Genomic DNA, 14,308 nt, shown 5'->3' with positions numbered 1-14,308 from the left:
CTCCCTTGCCTTTTGCTTCCCTCCTTTCCTCAGCTAGTTGCAAAGCTTCCTCAGACAGCCATTTTGCTTTCTTGCATTTCTTTTTCTTTGGGATGGTTTTAGTTGCTGCCTCTTGTACAACGTTGCGAACCTCTGTGCATAGTTCTTCAGGCACTCTGTCTATGAGATCTAATTCCTTAAATCTATTTTTCACCTCTACTGTATATTCAACAGGGATATGATTTAATTCATACCTGAGTGGCTTAGTGCTTTTCCCTACTTTCTTCAGTTTAAGCCTAAACTTTGCAACGAGAAGCTCATGGTCTGAGCCACAGTCAGCTCCTGTTCTTATTTTTACTGACTGTATAGAGCTTCTCCATCTTTTGCTGCAGAGCACATAGTTAATCTGATTTCTGTGTTGACCATCTGGTGATGTCCATGTGTAGAGCCATCTCTTGGGTTGTTGGAAAAGAGTGTTTGCTATGACCATCGTATTCTCTTGACAAAATTCTATCAGCCTGTGCCCTGCTTCATTTTGTACTCCAAGGCCAAATTTGTCTGTTATTCCAGTTATCTTTTGGCTTCCTACTTTAGCATTCCAATCCCCCATGATGATAAGGACATCATTTTTTGGTGTTACTTCTATAAGGTGCTGTAGGGCTTCATAGAACTGGTCAATTTCATCCTCTTCAGCACCAGTGGTTGTGGCATAGACTTGGACTACTGTGATATTGAATGGTTTGCCTTGGATGCAAACTGAGATCATTCTGTCATTTTGAGGATTGTATCCCAGTATTGCTTTTCCTACTCTTTTATTGACTATGAATGCTACTCCATTTCTTCTGAGGGATTCTTGCCCGCAGTAGTATACCTGATGGTCATCTGAATTAAATTCACTCATTCCTGTCCATTTTAGTTCGCTGATACCTAAGATGTCGATGTTCAGTCTTGTCATCTCTTGTTTGACCACATCCAGCTTTCCTTGATTCATGGATCTTACATTCCAGGTTCCTATGGAGAAAAAATCTTTACAGCTTCGGACTTTCCTTTCACCACCAGACACATCCACAGCTGAGCGTTCTTTCGGCTTTGGCCCAGTTGCTTCATTCTTTCTGGCACTACTAGTACTAGCCCTTTGCTCTTCCCCAGTAGCATATTGGATGCCTTCCAACCTGAGGGGCTCATTTTCCAGCGTCAAATCATTTTGCCTTTTGGTACTGTCCATGTGGTTTTCATTGCAAAGATACTGGAGTAGGTTGCCATTTCCTTCTCCAGTGGATCACGTTTTGTCAGAACTCTCTGCTATGACCTTTCCGTCTTGGGTGGCCCTGCATGGCATAGCTCATAGCTTCATTGAATTACGCAAGCCCCTTCGCCACGACAAGGCAGTAATCCATGAAGGGGAGGGGACAGTATAGGAAATATCAATTGTGAATGTGCAGATGGCCCTACTGTCTTTGGCTGTTGCAAAGTCCTGGATGGAGGGTCATGAAAGGCCAGCAAGGAAAATACTCAATGTCCTAACCCACCCAAGAACATACAATATCTTTAGGGAAACACCCCAAAGGGAACATGTTTGTTACTTCTGCTTTCTTATCTACAGTATGCCAGACTTACTGAGTGAAATCTTTATCATATGCGTGTCAGCTTTGCTGGATGGCTTGCTTATGTAACCAGAAAGAATGAATACAAGAATTTCTTGTCTTTCGGGGCTGCTCTCATTTAGAGGAGCCCGTCTTTTTGTTCAGCTGAATAAAAATGTAAAGCTTGAAGGCAACTTCTGGTTTCCTGTATTTTTTACCAGCAAAACCTCAGAACCTGCATATCATTTTTGGCGAGCCTGGTTTCCAGGAGATGTGCTTGGTTGGTCCTAGGGAGGCTCAGGAAAGGGGAAGGCACTGAGTGCGGTCCGGGATTTCCTGGAGGTGCCCCCTTCTTGACTCTTCATTGTGGTTTTAACAGGAACCAATTTTTTTCTTCTTTTTGGTTACCTTTTACTTGGTTCCTGCATACTCAGGAGGGCTGAAGATAAGGTAGGACACACAGATATACATTACTTTGTTACACTGGCTTGCTTGGTGTGTGTGTGTGTATGTGTAAACGTGTGTATGGTTCCTTGAATTATTTCCCACCATTGACCAGAGCTGGGCGGAAGGGTTAATGCCAGCTGCACCTAGGCCTCCCACTCTTCTTTGGGGTTCTAGGGGCAACTAGAAAGCAAGGAGCATTAATCTTGTACTCTCATGCTCCAACGGGTTGTGAGTGGTGTGTGGTTTGAGGTTTGTGGTTGCTCCTTATATATATATATTTCCCGCTGTTGACCAGGCCTAGCTGTGATACTGATCTTGGCTGAAGGTCAGTGGATCTCTTGTGGCCCAACAGGCTGTGCAAGTGGTGTGAGTGATTTGAACACATGGGCTCAGCTCAGAAAGACCAGTTAGACTGAATAAAAGGACAGTTAGAATGAATAAAAAGAAGGGATGTGTCCTCAGCCCCCTTGACTGTGTCATAAGGAACTTTGGTAAGCTTAAAACCTATTGGGATATGAAATTGAAACTCTGATTAGATACAATGCCCTCTGACACCAGGGCATACCCACTGTTTGGCCCACAGGGGAATCCATAAATTTGTGAGTTTTTGAAACCATGGAGACTGTTCTTAAAGAGGCATGGATCATGATCAGCAAACTTCATATGCTCTTTTGTCTTTTTTGTTTTGTTTTGTTTTTCTGGACCTTACATGTGAATAAGCAGGTGCTTAGAGACTGTGGGCTGTGGTGACCTTCCACAGCACCGCCTTTTCCTGATTTGGCTTCTGCTCCACCACCCATGAGGGGATCTACTCCCTCACAGGCAAGTAGCTGTTGGGGGGGGAGACACTGATGAGGTCCTGGTTCGTACTCCCTTCTCCACATCTGATCTTTATGTATGGGAGGACTGATTGGGTTCTTACACTGACACCGCACACAAATATTCTGAATTGGTTCTGTTTACTAACTAACCATGCTAGATGTCTTTTTAACAACAGAGAAGAGACATCTGATAGGCAATGCTACTAAAATGAAGGAGGGTCCTTGATCTGCAACTTAAAGGTTTCCAAGATATTATTGTCACTGCATTGCAGATTGCCCTCCCTAAACAGGAAATGTGGGCATAATTTATGATGTTCATCAGTTGCCAGCTGAAAGTCCCAGTGACTTCCTTGAGCGCTCCAGATGTTAAGTGTGAATTACAGAAGGTGGAGGGGACTTCAGGTGATGATAGACAAGTTGTTGGAAGGAGCGTATAAAGCCTGCATGACATGGCCAGAAGTGATAACCAGGTGGGCTGCAGAGGGTGAAAAAAACACAGTATTGTTTTGCTGGCTTAAGCTCTGTAACAGGTGCCCTGGTGCGCTGCTTTTCAACCTTTTCCCCCATTGTATTGCTTTTTGGATACAATATTAGTTACAATATTTGAGGATACACCCCCAAAACTCTTATGCAAACACAATGCATCATGTCAGTTGTAGGACAAATAACATGAGCAAGCATTTTATTTCCTCCCTGGATACAGTTCCTGCAGCTGCAAAAAAAGCAGCAAATGTGGAAAGAAGGGGATCTGCATTTCCTTGCTGTAGACAGTGCTTTTTTGTAAAAAAAAAACACAAACAAACCAAAAAGGTGCTGTCACGCAACCCGCCTTGCCTATGCTGATCTGTATGCCGGGACATTTTGGTCATTGTGATACCTGTGCCTGCCGGGCTTTTACACGGGCGATTTCTTCTCACTGGCTTCCTGCTTACTTACATCGCGGACTTCACTTCTCTCTCTCTTGGCTGACATCTGGTTTTTTTGTTTGGGTTGTTCATCCTTTCTTTTTTGGTACTCTGTCTTGTTTTTCTTTCCCTACTCCATGCTCTCTTTTGCGGGGGGATTATGGGCAGTGGTCAGGTTCAGTTCGGGGAGGTGGTCCCCAATTTCCCAGTCCCTCTTTGGGGGCTTGGGACTCCAACACCCATATACTGGATATGCAAGCATGAATTCAGCATTTGAACATAACAGATTGCTGAATCTGCATACTTATATCCCCCACTGGTATACATGGATTGGCCATGGAAACTACACCCTTGGAAGCCTTCATGATGGCCAATGTAACAAGGGGCTGGACACTTCCTGTGTTTGGGGCAGGAAAGTTCTTCTTCCAGAGATAAGTTAGGGATCTATACACCTTGCACAGTCACATCGAAGGTCAGTACTGGCATGTGGGATGATTGGCATAGATGTCATCAGACCTGTGGCCTTGACTACAAGAAGGTCCCCTCTGCTCTTTGTAGTTCGTTTGGAGCAATGGGACTCATGACTTATATGTCTGGTGTTAAGAGCTTATATGCCTAAGGGGTTGAAAGGCGAACCAGGCATTTATCTTGCTAATCACTCAGACTGGTGGTTCCTTTGTGATCAGTTTGCCTGTAAGTCTTTGCCAGCTTACTGATCTGGTACATGTACCATAGGGATTATCTTTCCCTTTGTTCATATTATCTAACACAAGGATACCATTCAGCTCATGGAGGAAGGAATTAGGAATTACCCTAAACATCTGAAGATTTCTACTGATACTGTATGGGGATGGTTTAGGGAATTATTCTTGGTACTCTTTTTGTAGTATTCCTTATTCTTGTATCCTGTTGTGTCATTCACTGCTTGCCCCTATTCACCTCTGCCTGTCCTCAACAATGTGGCCTGCATACTACAGAAGCCCAGGGCTTTTTTTCTCATAGAACGCTCAGAATGGAGTTCCGGCACCTTTTTTGGATGGAACCTTGTAGGGTAGGCAAGGCGGGTTGTATGACGTGTGAGTTCCGGCACCTTTTTCTTTTACAAAAAAAGCACTGCAGAAGCCTATCCCATGTTCATACTTTTGCGCACTGCTCTAAGTATGAAAGGGGGGATTATGTTGACCCGGAATTAGGGGACAGTATAGGAAACATCAATTGTGAATGTGCAGATGGCCCTACTGTCTTTGGGCTCTTTCAAAGTCCTGGATGCAGAGTCATGAAAGGCCAGCAAGGAAAATACTCAATGTCCTAACCCACCCAAGAACATACAATATCTTTAGGGAAACACCCCAAAGGGAACATGTTTGTTACTTCTGCTTTCTTATCTACAGTATGCCAGACTTACTGAGTGAAATCTTTATCATATGCATGTCAGCTTTGCTGGATGGCTTGCTTATGTAACCAAAAAGAATAAATACAAGGATTTCTTGTCTTTCGGGGCTGCTCTCATTTAGAAGAACCCGTCTTTTTGTTCAGCTGAATAAAAATGTAAAGCTTGAAGGCAACTTCTGGTATCCTGTATTTTTTACCAGCAAAACCTCAGAACTTGCATATCAGTCCTGGCAGTAGTCATAGTTGCGACTTAACCACTTAGAGTTACTGTCCACCACAATGAGGAACAGTTGTCCTGTGGGAATGACCAGTTTTTGGCCTCCTAACCTTCAGCTTTCCCAAACGTTTCTTATCGGCCTGTACGTGAATTACAGTGATGAGCACACTCTCCTGGTTCACACAGGATGGCATGTGGAAGGTTTGGGAAACGCTATGATAGAGCTTTCACATATATCTTTTAGTATCTTATTTTTGTAATGATCTCATAGGCACCTGAGTAGTTCTCACTACGTATCCAATTATCACTATGTATCCTATTTTTTTGAGATTGATGGGGTTTATGTAATGTTGTATTTGGTATTCAGAAAAAGGAGGTGAATAAAAGTTCAGCGGGCAGTTGCTCAGGATTTTTTTAGAGAGACGAGGCTGCCTTGCTGGTTCAGAGCATCTCTGTCGACCTGGGTCTGAATTCTTTTCCCTACATGTCCCTGAAAGGGTCCTGCAAAATCAGTGTGGATTCTTGACCATGGGTCTTGCATGGTTTCCCAGCAGTGGACTGGGGCTTGGGGCATTTTGGGCCTGGATTGCTGGCAAATGTAGCAACTGTGTACTTGGGCCTCAATGTCTTTATCCAACCATGGCCACCATAGGTAGCTTCTCATGAGTGCCTTCATCCTGACAATTCCAGGATGTCCCTTGTGCAGAGATTCTAAGACCCTGGTCTTCAAAGTGTTGGGAACTATGACCCTACTACCCCAAAGAATGCAGCCTTTGTGAGCTGACAGCTCATCCTTCCTCCTACTGAAGCTCTGGAAATTAGGCCCCGGAGTAATGTCCGGCCATCCTGTGAGCACCCAGTTCAACACATGACTCAGCGTCTTGTCAGAAGCTGTCTCAGCAGCCACATCCCCAGTGTAGAGGGGAGGCTCCGGCAAATCCTGGATAGCCAGGATGCAAGCAGTTGGAGCCGGGTGTGGCTCTGAATGCAGCAGGGGCAGCCTGCTAAGACCGTCCGTGTGACCCATTTCCCTGCCCGGTTTGTGAATTAGCCTGTAACTATAGGCTGAAAAGAAGTTGGACCACCTCAGCATCTGTGGGGAAAGCATTTGAGGTGTTTGTTTGTTCGTAGTGAACAGGTCCAGAAGTGGCTTGTGGTCTGTGAAGACCATGAATGGGCGACCATACAAGTAGTCATGAAATTTTTTGATACCAGCCACTATGGCAAGTGCCTCCTTATCTATTTGGGCATAGTTGCATTCTGCCAAAGACAGAGACCTTGAATAATAAGCTATGGGAGCTTGTCTCCCGACAGCCATTAAATGGCTCAACACAGCCCCTATTCTGTACGGGGATGCATCACATGCAATGCTGATAGGCAGCTGTTCCTTAAAATGTGTCAGAACTGAGAGTGATGACAGCAGTGATTTGACTGCCAAGAAACTTTTCTCGTGGACGCTCATCCACTGCCACTGTACTTTTTTCTCCAAGAGCCTATGTAAGGGCTTTGCCACTGCAGCCTTGTGTGGAAGAAAGGCATAATACAAGTTGAGTAGCCCTAAGAATGCCTGAAGCTCCCCCTTTGACTTAGGAATGGGAGCCTGCTGAATTGCTTTAAGCTTGGATTCAGCTGGATGAATGCCTGCAGCATCTATGTGGAAACTAAGGAACTCAGTTGAATCTACACCTATTTTGCATTTTCCCCTCTTCATTCAGCCCTGCTTCGTGGAAACACTGAAGGACGGCTTTGAGCCATTCTGCCAAGATTTATACTGACTCCACAGCTATGAAGATGTCATCAAAATAAGGGCACACACCTGGAATGTTTTTTAGCGTGCACTCCATCACACTCTGAAAAAGCCCTGGGGCTACACTGACCCCAAATTGTAGGTGTCTTACCCTGAAAGCTCCCCTGTGAGTGACTATGGTCTGAGCTTCCACTGTGGCATCATCCACAGCCAGTTGCTAGTAGGCTTGGGCCAAATCCAATTTGGCAAATAAGTGACCTCCCTGTAGAGACGCCAGAATATGGCTGACTACAGGCACCGGATATGCATGTTGTTGAAGTGCTCTGTTTATAGTGCACTTGTAATCCACACATATGCACACCTCACTGTTGACTTTAAGTGGTGTAACTATGGGTGTCTCCCACACACTGCTACCTACTGGCTGCAACACACGTTGTTGCACCAGCTTGTCCAGCTCTGCATCTATTTTTGGTTTGAGGGGAAAAGGTATTCTGTGAGGCTTGATCTTGATTGGGGTTACGGTTGGATCAAGGTGGAGGGCAATTGGAGGTCCCTTGTACTTGCCTAAGCTAGGGCTGAAAACATCAGCAAATTCCTTGCAAACTGCCGACAGGTTCGCTGCTTGTGTTCTGTTAATGCCAATCACATGGATGCCCAGGGCATCGAACAAGTCTAAACCGATGAGGCTTGTGCAGTGGTCTTCGACTACCACAATGTCGAGGGGACCCTCAAACTCCTTGAATTGAACCTTGAGCGTAGCTTCTCCCTTAACCACTATGCGGCAATTTTGGAAATCTGTTAACAGCAGATTTGATGGCTTGAGTTTAACTCTTTTGCCACTGCAGTTGCAAATGTTGTTAAAAGTTCTTTGAGAAATTATGAACAGGGCTGACCCTGTGTCCAGTTCCATGTGGGAGGGAATTCCTTGAAGCTTGACTTTAATTCTAAACTTTTCTTTAAGGGGGCGATGGGCGCCTGTTCTAAAAACGTTCCTCCTGCTGGAGCAATAGCCAACTCTGTTCTGCCCTGTACCTTTCCTGGGGAATTCTTCTTGTTGAACATCCCTCTGGTGACCTTTGTAGATGGCAGCAATGTGGCCTTGTTTGCCACATGCCCGGCACATTGCTGTACGGAACCTGTACTCTGAACGCCTGTGTCTGCCTCCACAGCCTGCACATCGAGTGAAGGGAACTGCCTTCTCAGATGGCCACTGCCCTCTATCTGGTAGCTTCCACAGCCGTACAAACTCATTGTCCATGTCAGGGTCATCGGCTTTTTTGGCATCCTCATGGTGGATGGTTTCTGGGCTGGGAGTGTTCTTGGAGGGCTGTAAGGCTTTGACGGCTCCCCTGGCAGCTTCTTCAGCCATTATCTCTTGGAGCTTGTCTTGGAATATCAAGGTTTCCTTCAGAAACAGCTTTTGCTGAAGGTCCCTTTCCTCAACCCGCATACCAAATGGTCTCTGAGTCTCTCTTCGAGGTCTGTGAAATTGCAGAGCGGGATACCTGTTGTAGTACAGCTATACATTCGGCAGCAGACTCTCCTGGTTGCTGCTTCCTTTGCTCGAATGCGTGTCTCCATGCAATGACAGAGAGCTTCAGCTCAAAATGTTCCTTGAGCTTTTTCTTGAGCTCGGAGTAGGCGACTGACTCTATTGTAGCTGGAGTGACTAGGTTTTTGGCTATATCGAATGTCGCCTGGCCACACATGCACAGTAGTGTTGCGGCCTTTAAGCCATCTTTCACTAACCTGGTTAGCTCGCAGATAGTTCTCAACTCGTGAAACATACAAGCTCCACCTCTCGGGATGTGACACGTTGAACTCTGACAGCTTGCCAACCTTGGCCATGGTTAGCTGTTACCGACCTCTCAATGACTTGTGCTGCTAAGGGCTTCTGTGTTGATTCTAGGGATGGGTCACTTAGGATGGGGTTGCCTCCAGTGTGGCTTGCTGGCAGGCAGGGGGGGAACGTGGTTCCTACCAGGGTGCAGATGCCTGGTCTTACCCCTAGTGACTTTTGGCTCTCTCTTCCTCAGCAGCACATCCAATCCTGGTCGCCACTGTTGAGTATTGGGTTCGGTGAGGCATTGATGAGGTGGTGGTGAAAGGCAACAACAGGTTTATTAAGTTAACACAAAAGCAGCCCGAACTGCCACTTAACTTCTATTTATACGGACCAACACTAGGCGGCGGCCAATGGAATTAAAGCAGTATTTCCCTCTCAAAACACAAGTAACAACTCTGGAGACAAGCAGTCTGGAGTTTAAACAGACATAGCAGTTAATTAACAATAACGGTTTCCAAGTATTGTACACCAATACTTAACAGGTTGTTCAATTTCTTCTTAAAAACCTCCAGTGTTGGAGCACTCACAACCTCTGGAGGCAAGTCATTCCACTGATTAATTGAGCCTAGCTCTAGTTGAATTACCTACAAAGCCTGATTTTTAAACAGGCACATGATAGAAGTCAAGAAAAACAGCTGACGGTCCTTTTTTCCCTGTATACTAACTCAACCCAAGCTGAAAAGTCAGAATAAACGGGACTTAGTTTTTGTTTCCTCAAAAACCTATTCAATGCAATCCCATTTATAACGAGGGCAAGGCAGAATTAAGAAAATTAAAATGTCCCTTTATAATTCCATCAAAGCTCATTTACTGGGTTTATACTAGTATAAACATTCTGATTTGTTGGCCACATCAGGATTTCATATATGGGACATTGTTTTTCTATGGGTGGTCTCTCCAAACAGGCTTATTTTCATTATGTCCCCCAATCACATTCCCATTTCATAAAACTGGGAGTAAATGCTGAGAGAAGAAGCAAAAGGAAAGAAGGAACCACCAGCAATGTTTTACTTATGAAAAGCTAACAGGAGGTCCATATGATCTTTCTCAATCAGTCTATCACTGCTTTAAATAGGGATCTGATAGCTGGGCTACAAAAGCCTTGAACATCCATTATATTAGATACTGAAAACTCCAACTCTGTCAATTAATGGCTCACCAGACATTTGCAACCCAGGTATGAAAATGTGCTGAAATATATTCAAGGAAATTACAACTAACTTAGCTAGGTCGCCTGTACTGACTCTACTTTGAATTCTGTGCATTTTTATTGCCTTCCCTTGTTTTCCAGTGAACCCTCTGAAGAAGAGGCCTGCCAGGGATATTTTAAATTATCCCCCCTTCTGGTTTGTAATAAGGTGCTCCAGCAGCTGCCATTTAAGGTAACTGCATCACTCTGCTTAATGGTATAATCAGCCTTTTATTAGGGACATCCTCCTTTTTCCTCTTCTGTGTTTTTTATGTAAACATTTCCTGAAAAAAGAACAAAAAACAACAGCAACCCACAAACCCCAGACCCTGGGGTTGGTTGATTCCCCCCCCTTTTTCAGGAAATGTTTACATAAAAACACCAAAGAGGAAAAAGGTAGAGGATCTCCCTAATAAAAACATTTTTGTAATCAAATAATTGAAGTTTTGCAAGTTTTTAGCTACTTTTTTCCTCAAAAGGGCAAGATTAATTTAGGTGACGCTGGAAAAGACCATTTCTGTAAGTTGAAAGATACATCTTAGTGAGGACATAAAGTGGGAGAAATCCTCTTGACTACTGATGCCATGATCAATAGATGGCTATGATATTGTATGAAACCATAGACCAGGGTTTCCAAACACTTCAGCTCATTGACCCCTTCATAAAGTTTCAGATTGTTCATCAATCCTCAAACGTTTATTTATTATATGAAAATAATTTAATAAATACTATTTTAACCATTACTATCACTACTACTACTAATAATAATAATGAAAATTCAAGGTCATTATTGACCCCATGAATAGTCCCTTCCACACTTTGGGGTTGAAATTGAGCACTTTGGGGAAACCTGCTGTAGACTGTATAGTACCGATAAGATACTGATGATAAGAACAAAAATAGAAAATATTGTTATATATTTATTACAGTTTTCTGCTATGAACAAGGACATCCACGGGGATCAGAAAACATCAAGATGGCAGCTGCAACTGCACAAAGATCTACCTCTTTTTGCATGTATTACCTGTCTGGAAAACAAGGAATCCTCACATTTTTTCCTGTAGAATTCTGTGAGGTAAATTAGGTTGTGAGATAGTGACTAATCTAGAGTCAGTCATGGAGCTTCAATCATAATTCCTATAGACACCTTAGACTGGCTGTTTCCTTTTATGGTGTGTCTGATTTCTGTGAGTTTCCTCTTTTCTTCTGAACTATTTTTTCCTTTTTCTGTGTCACTAATGGTTTTCATGGTGCTAAAATTAAATATTAGCTAGCACACTTATGCAATGACAATGTTGCAATCTTCACTGATTTAATTATTTGCTCTTCTGCAATATATAAAGACAACAGCACACAGAAACTGCTTGGGTTGAAATTTCCTCTTTCAATTCTGCAATTACTTCTCCCAGTGATTCAGGCCTAAACAAATAGGAACAATCCATAATGAGGAGGTGAGACTATGGAGTTTCGTAGGAAGAAACTATTCTGAATGTAAAAGAGAAACAGCAAAGGAACCCCATCAGGTTAACAACCAGGGAATTTTCTTTGTAGACCTTTTGCCCTTTTGACAGTGTCTGATGGCATTCATATTTATTCCTTTTTCTTCCCTCTGGGAAGGTGTAAGGCAATTAAGTTTGGGAACTTGTTAGGGGGGAAACTATCCATGATAAAGATTCGCCATAACAAGAACAAGTATAAAGACAAAAGCAATCTTTCACAAATCAAAACTGATTTCTGACAATTACATGGATACCTTTATGCTGTTTTCTTGGCACTTTTCTTTACAGAGGTCACTTGTCATTCTTCTGCAACGTTATTTCAATGTCCTAGGACCTAGCCTATCACAGTTATCTATGTAACAAACCACAATAGTATCAAAATGGCACTATGGGTATTCTGACATCATTATCCAAATGCTGCAATTATGCATTTTGTCCTAAGGTCTGATACAAGGGCATAAGTCATAGCAATTGTATGATGATGTCACTTGCTTGCCTCTATTCTGGATGCCCATGTTCTGCAGTTTGGGGTTTTTTTCTGGTTTCCCATGTAAATAGCAAACAACTAACCCAATATGGCTTTGTTGAGAGTAGCCAAAGTTAATTAAATATTACTCTATAACCTGAGCAAAAGCTTCAGTGCAGGATACACAATGACATTCCCCATGGCTTATTGCAATCCTCCCTGAAAACCCATGACTCTTAATTACACACAGGATAGAGAAATTGGTAGAATTTTGGATGATCTCATTTCGGCTGATTCTTCATTTTTTATCAAGAGCAGTAATAAAAATTTTGGGCCATTACTATTCCTCTCAATTTAACTTATGCAGTTGAACTGGAAAAAAAACCCCTGAGGATATTCCAGAACAGATATATACATGAATTACTGTGATTACTAAAAAGGTAGTTTTCAGTGACTGGAGGCAGTTTAGACAGTTATCATTTATACTGGCTGGCTGGCTGGCTTTCTCTCCAGCTCAAGCTAGAGTTACACTGCCTGGTGTTCAGAGACCTGTTCCAGCTGTGGAATGCCTCTAGTCCAGTTGTGACACTTTGCTTCATAGCCAACATCCACTTTCTATTTCTCCCTGAGCTCCTTGATGGCTGCAAGCTTCTGTTAGGCAAAAGAAAAAGAAGGCTGCTACCTTCTGTTGACTCAAATTGTGTGTGATAATTTCTAGCAATGGCTTCTAGGCGTTATACAAATGTTTTCAAATGATAAAACACAAACAAATGCCTAAAAGCACAATATAAGTCTGCCAGAAGAAAAATATAGACGCAAATGCAAAACAAAACCAGTTGCTTGTACTGTTATAATGCAAAGTCAATCTGATAAAATTCAGAGTGAATTAAGAGCTAAAACCAGCTGAGAGATAAAATGACAGGTAATTTTTGTTTCTTCCATCTACAAAATATATTAAATTTAAAATCCCATCCAAACCTCAATCATTACTAAACATGTTCTTAACTTTTAAACTGATGATTTCAACAATTTTGGGGCTACATGGAAAATAAAAACTATGGTGAATAGGAGAGAGTGCCACACAGTATAGATTTAATGTTAATGTTATATTATCTGACAGTGGAGTCACTTTTCCCAGCCTTGGATCTAGGCTGACTTTGCACAATGAATATGTGGAAATAAAAGTTCCTGCCTTTCAGGTTTGAAAGGAGAAGACTCCGTGGTGTCCATTTGTTCTTTTTGTGATGTATTCATCACTTTTTTTTGGTGAAAAATGAAGTTACACACAAAATGTACTGCAATCCCCCATGGAATTAACAGCGGGAAGGGAGAAAAATAAGAGAGAAGCCTTGTCAATGAAAAAAACCTAACCCCTTTGATTGCTCCTTTCTCTTTCTTGGAGTACAGTGAAAAGTACATAATTGAACTATTGTACTGTTCTTACCCTTCATAGCTGAGCCAAGGAAAGGTTTTCTGTGCCAGAATTGAAGATGGCCAATTTCAACCTCTGAAAAAGACTGACTTTATTATTTATCTGTGACATCAGGATGTTTCGGTGAAATTTCTGTCACAAGATATTTCAAGGTGCAGTTCTTGAATATCATCGCTCTGTCATATACAGAATTAATTATTCAAATGTATGCATTATTAATTTGAGCATATAATTAAATCAGTATTTTTCATCTTTGACAAGTTTAAGAGGATGGACTTCAACTCCCAGAGTTCCCAACCAGTGCCAATACCATCAGTGTTCTGCTTTTTCAAAGTCCAACTTTCACTTCCATAGAGTGCCATAAGAATAACATAGTTTGCACAGTTCTGATTTTTATAGATAAAGACACTTCATGACATTTGAACATCTTTTCCATGGCTGCTCTACCAAGTACGAATCTGAAGAATATTTCTTGATTGCTTGTTCTTTTACTGTTGATGGTTGAACTTAAAAAGTAGATTCTGTCCATCAGTACCTTCACTGTCAGTTCTAAGGTTGGTTGTTCTATTGTTGTCATTAATTTGATCTTCTTGATATTTAATTTAAGTCCCATTCTTTTCACTGTGCTCCTTGACCTTTACTACTTGAGCTTCCAGATTCCTGCATTTTGGCTATCAATGTAGCGTCACTAGCATAGAGCAGGTTATTTATGTTTCTGCCTTCAGTTTTAAAACCACATTCAACTTTTCCCAATCTAGCTTCTCCTAATATATATTGAGCATATA

The 14,308-nt window shown here is 42.4% G+C and overlaps 1 long non-coding RNA gene across 2 annotated transcripts in view; it reads left to right on the top strand.

The window, feature by feature from the left end:
- Positions 1-1,674: 1,674 nt before the first annotated feature.
- Positions 1,675-14,308, top strand: part of LOC310642230 — a 39,375-nt gene continuing 26,741 nt past the window's right edge. For both annotated transcript variants that reach the window (XR_014492853.1, XR_014492854.1), the window contains exons 1-4: positions 1,675-2,012; positions 2,733-2,831; positions 10,229-10,319; positions 11,056-11,201. This is a non-coding gene — a long non-coding RNA (uncharacterized lncRNA). The remainder of the gene's footprint in view (positions 2,013-2,732; positions 2,832-10,228; positions 10,320-11,055; positions 11,202-14,308) is intronic.

The sequence above is a fragment of the Vipera ursinii genome (assembly GCF_947247035.1).
Source record: "Vipera ursinii genome assembly, chromosome: 6".
Taxonomy (NCBI): domain Eukaryota; kingdom Metazoa; phylum Chordata; class Lepidosauria; order Squamata; family Viperidae; genus Vipera; species Vipera ursinii.
The sequence above is the reverse complement of the archived record's forward strand: the minus strand, read 5'-3'. Positions and strand labels throughout refer to the sequence as shown.